General features: G+C 44.0%; 1 long non-coding RNA gene across 1 annotated transcript; it reads right to left on the reverse strand.

Moving 5' to 3' along the window:
- Positions 1 to 579: 579 nt before the first annotated feature.
- Positions 580 to 4,864, reverse strand: LOC122191267. The gene is made up of 3 exons (XR_006182338.1): positions 2,464 to 4,864; positions 2,063 to 2,136; positions 580 to 1,610 (listed from the first exon to the last, which is right to left on the reverse strand). It is a non-coding gene; the product is annotated as an uncharacterized LOC122191267 (long non-coding RNA).
- Positions 4,865 to 4,875: the final 11 nt, after the last annotated feature.

Consider the following 4,875-nt stretch of genomic DNA (forward strand, 5'->3'; position numbering starts at 1 on the left):
CCAGGAGAGCAGCACAGCTGAATTGCCTTCACTGTGCTCCTCTGGCTGACTCATGGCTCGCCTCAGGTGATCACTCAGAGGTTCAGGCCGTGACTTAGCAGTTCCCATATGCACACCTAAACATTTCCTGAACGCCTCCAGGGAATCTGACTGCAGTCCCTCCCTGGGCAGTCTGTCCAGGGTCCAACCACTCTTTTGGAGGAGTTTTTCCTAACGTTCAGCCTGAGAGAACTCTTGTTGCTCTCAAGGTTCTTTCATTTCTTCACAAAGCTGTTTCAAAATCTTCATCTGGGAGGGAGCACGTGAACCTAATGAGATTCAGCAAGGTCAAGTGTAGGGTGTTGCACCTGGGTCGGGGCAACCCCAGATATCTGTGCAGGCTGGGAGAAGAACTCATGGAGGGTGGCCCTGCTGAGAAGGACTTCAGCGTCCTGGTGGACAAAAAACTTCACCAGAGCCAGCAGTGAGAGCTGGGCTTGTTCAGTCTGGAGAAGAGAATACTCTGGGGTGTTGTAACCTTCACCCATTCATTTTCCCCGGGAGACCGCAGCTTGGCCAATTACCGAGGTGACACCAATATGGTGAACAGCAAAATGGCGCTTTAATGAAACTAACACGTGCTTATATATGGAAAGGGGAGGGCCTAACGCGTTACAACCCGAAGATGGCGCAAGCGCCTAATACAACACTGGGGAAACCTGATGTGGCCTTCCAGTAATTAAATAGGAACTTATAAGCAGGAGGGAAGGGTGGTGCTATAAAGACTATAAACTATAAAGACTAGAATGTCTTGAACCTCAACAAAATAATTTCAAAAGTCAGATGGACTCTGTTACAGAAGCATGTTACATGAGAGCAAATCTGACTGCAGGAAAATCAAAACCCTTTCATGGTGACTTTGGTAAGTAACCTGCAGAAAACACAACAGGCATAATGTGTCCTGATTAAAAAACAAAAACAAACCGAAAAGGACAGGTGCCTGTATCAGATGTCCATGGCTGCAGAGGATCTTCCAGAAGGAGGCAGCAGAACCTTATGCTCACACTGCAGTACAGGAGCAGAAAACTACCGGGAATCTCTGGGTTCCTCCCGGGAAGGCAAAACTGCACAGAGATGCACCAGCTGGGTTTGGCAGTGCCCTCCCACCCTCAGATTTCTTGCACACAGCTTCACGTCGCTCCCCTTCACCCTGTCCTACCTCAGAGACCCAAGGAGCACTGATTTGGTACAAAGTACAGCAGTGTCGTGTTAAAATGCAAGTTGTGTTTTCATTGTCAGGGGTATTACAGCCCAAAGCTTGGAGCACTGCCTCCAAAAACCGTGCCAGGATGGCGGCTTGGTGCTCCGAAGCTGCATAGGTTCTACTCTGGACCAGTAGGAGTGCAGCAGCTCATGGAATGCCACAGGACAAATAAGGCCATGCGCTCTTTGTCGACGTCTAATTGTGGCTGTTTTTTATTGACTACAACCAAACTCGTGGTGCCGAGTTGGCGGCACTCGGAGCGCTGCCCTGTAAAGCTGCGCTGCAGTGCTGCCTGCTGATGCTCGTCCTCTCAGTCCTTCAGCTGCAGCTTCTGCATCATCTCCACAAGGCTGTTCATTGCGGAGCACTGGAAAGAAACAAGGCAAGTTAGAGATAGGACAGGAACAATCTGGGGAGATCTCCCTAAGCAAATATGATCAGTACACTTGCAGAATGGCTCCATGCAGCACAGCACGTTCCTGCCATTCAGGTCACTGGCGTTACTTCCCACAGAAGCTGCCTATGGTAAGATTCATGCTCTGCTGGGGGAACGAGGTTTCCAAGGTCGCAGTGCCTGACATGGCAAGGCTCTTTATCACAGCAAAACCCTCCGGCCGTTACCAACATGCCCTTCTCAAGCCGGAGAAAGGCACCCAAGCTCCCCTGGGCAGCTCTCACTGACGGCTGATTTCCTCAAACACACAGCTGAGTGTTTTTCTTTTAAACTGCTTGCCCTGGGATTCTGCAATATCTGTCATGTCTGACAGATGGAGGCACTGAGCACAGCAAGAGCCGTGTCTGTGCTCACCAAGGACTCACCTCTGCACGTGCAGCAGCAGCTCTCAGAGCAGCCTTCTTCAGTTCCACTCTTCTTGCTTTTCGTTGTCTTCTTGCTGTAAAGCAAGAATAAAACTGAATTCATTTTGTCTGTAGCAAAACTGCAGAAACATGGGTACCATAAAAACAGATGTCAGGAAAAAGATAAAGGAAATTGGAAGCCTCTCAGTGAATGACATTTCCAGTGGAAAGGTGCAGAAGACCACCATGGAGGTAACGGAAAGAGATGGGGTTACATGGCACCTCACTGCCTTGGGCCTTCGTAGGCTTCAACTCTTTTCCCCTCTGCAGAGAAGGAAAAAGCAAAGCAAACCCTCTGCAACTTCAGTGTGCTTGATAAGGGCAGCACTGCCCTACAGGGTGGTAGCACAGCACCTTCTTACCTCTCAGCTTGGAGCTCCGTGCTGCACCAGGCCCAGGCTGTGCTGCTGGAGCCGGCACGCTGCCTCTGCTCTGAGCCCTCACTCTTTTGTTAGCAGGCAGCTGCGCTGCTCTTTGCTGCTCTGCTTCCAAGCCCTTGCATTTGCCTCCAGCCAGGGACTTGGAGACAGAGCGGGGGCACACGGCAGGGGAAGGTCTTCTCCCTGAGCTGGGACCTGCTGCTGTGGGAAGCCCTCCAGCCTGGAGATGAGCTCTCTCTGAAAGGACCTCCTGCACCGCTTTCGCATAGATCTTGGCACTGGGCTCAGCACCTCTCTCTGGCAAGAAAAGAGAAGCAAGAAGATACGAGAGTGCGATACTGCTTTCAGTCTGCAGAATGGGCCACAGTGCTGGGACATCTCATCTGGAGTGGTCACGGACCACTTTCATTTCTTTTTTCCTTTTTTATTAAAAAAAAAAAGAAAAAAATTACTTCTATACTGTTGGAACTGTATTATTAATAGGCTGTGATTCCCATCCTACCCACCCCCTAAATGCATGATTTCTAATAAACACAATTTAGTGAAGTAAGTGTAGATGGAAGCAGTTTTAATTAATGCACCTGTATCAGTGTCTGGCTTTAGAAATATATAGAGCAGAGTGTTAATGCACGTACCCTGATGCAAGTACAGTGACCAGAAAGTAACTCAGTTTTGATGGGAGTACAAGGGAGTATGCTGCTGAATATTAAAGGCAGTGAGATACAAATTTGTAACAAACTAGAAGTCTGATTAGAGAAGTGCACTTACTATTATAGAAAGGCTTGATTTACTTAGAAAATAGATAAAAACACAACCACAATATAAATTAGAATGTAGGCCGAACAACAGAAGGGTAGATGCTACAACACTGACAAAGTTTAAGCGTGTGCCACTTTTGTTGAGAGGAGCAGGGTATAAAGGTATACATGTAGGACACATAGATTAGTTAACAGTAAGAGACTTTGTGTGTGTTTTTGCTTCCATTATATTTATTACTTTGTAGAGACTTTTGTGAATGTTAGACTTCTTTTATTGCTTCACTATATTTATGTATAAAACAGGTTGACTATGCTTTTTTAAAATAAACAAGCAAAAAAAGTCTGTGTGAATGCCTCTGTCATCTTTTGTAGGAAGTTACCAGTGAAGAGCTGGTATGGCTTTTTTTGATTTTTTTTAAACAAAACTGTTTAGACCAGTCAGCATCAGAGGCAGTAACTGTGTTTTTACTTAAACAGATGGAACACTTCATAAATCCTTAAGCAATGTGTCCTGACTACTTACATATGAGTTCAGATTATTCTTATTTTTTTAACTAGATATAGGTACTAGCACAAAAACTGGCATGGCAATAGACGCACTTAACTATAAGTTGCATTACAAAAGATCTGTTTTTTGTTTGTTGTTTTTAAATATGTACTTTTTTTCTTTTTTTTTTTTTTTAATTAAACTTCATTCTTCTCCCCACAAATGGTTGGTGCTTGACTGGGACTGTTCTTGCTTACTGATGAGCCATTTGGTTCCACAGAAAATGGAATATGCCTTCAATTCCCTCTAGTTGCTACGCCTTTGCAGCAGCATTTCTTTTCAAAACTCTGGCAATAGTCATTAAAATCAGTGAGGACTATATTGAAATTAGTGAGAAATTGGGTTTGAAATTATTAAGCAGTGGTCAAAACTCAACAATGTACTGAAATGTGTTTGAAGTTCATAATGCTTGGGTTGCTCCTTGGTCCTCGTGAAGATGTTTCTGAAAAATGTAATGCCTTGTATCTTTTTTGATCATCATTGAGTTAGAACTCTGGGTTTGTCTTTTCATTTTGGACACAAAATCAATCCACAAACGTTGCTCAATTTAACATGCTCCTATTTCTCTCTTACCTTCTAAATGCATCTCATGCACTCAAATAGGCTCCAGATGATCTCTTAGAAATATTATGAAACTATAATTAGGTACAATGGTGGGTATTTCTTACTGCGGTTATGACTGGACACAATAAGAAAGGGTAGCAGTATATAATACAGTTAACCAGATACTTTAAAACTAACGATACAAAAATCTAGTTTATTGCTTTTGTAACTAAATTTCTATACGTAGAGAGTCAACGCAAAGGGGAAATTGTATTTAATTTATTCCACATGGAAAATCTGCATGGCCATTCACAAAGAAGTATTCTATTTTGGTGGAAAGAAAAAGTACAAAATCCCTGAAATTTTTAATGTTACATCATGTAATTTACATGTAGAGGATTGTTAGCTGATGAATTCAGGGGAAGACACTGCTACACACTCTACTCCAGCTGAACTTACACCATGCTCACTACAGGTGTGCCAAATGCAAAATTGTACATAGTTAATCAAAGATTGAAACATCACTCATTGTCAGTTATTGTCCTA

Source organism: Lagopus leucura, unplaced genomic scaffold (genome assembly GCF_019238085.1).
Source record: "Lagopus leucura isolate 7727_CA_CO unplaced genomic scaffold, USGS_WTPT01 32796-0_obj-0_obj, whole genome shotgun sequence".
In the NCBI taxonomy this organism is placed as follows: Eukaryota; Metazoa; Chordata; class Aves; order Galliformes; family Phasianidae; genus Lagopus; species Lagopus leucura.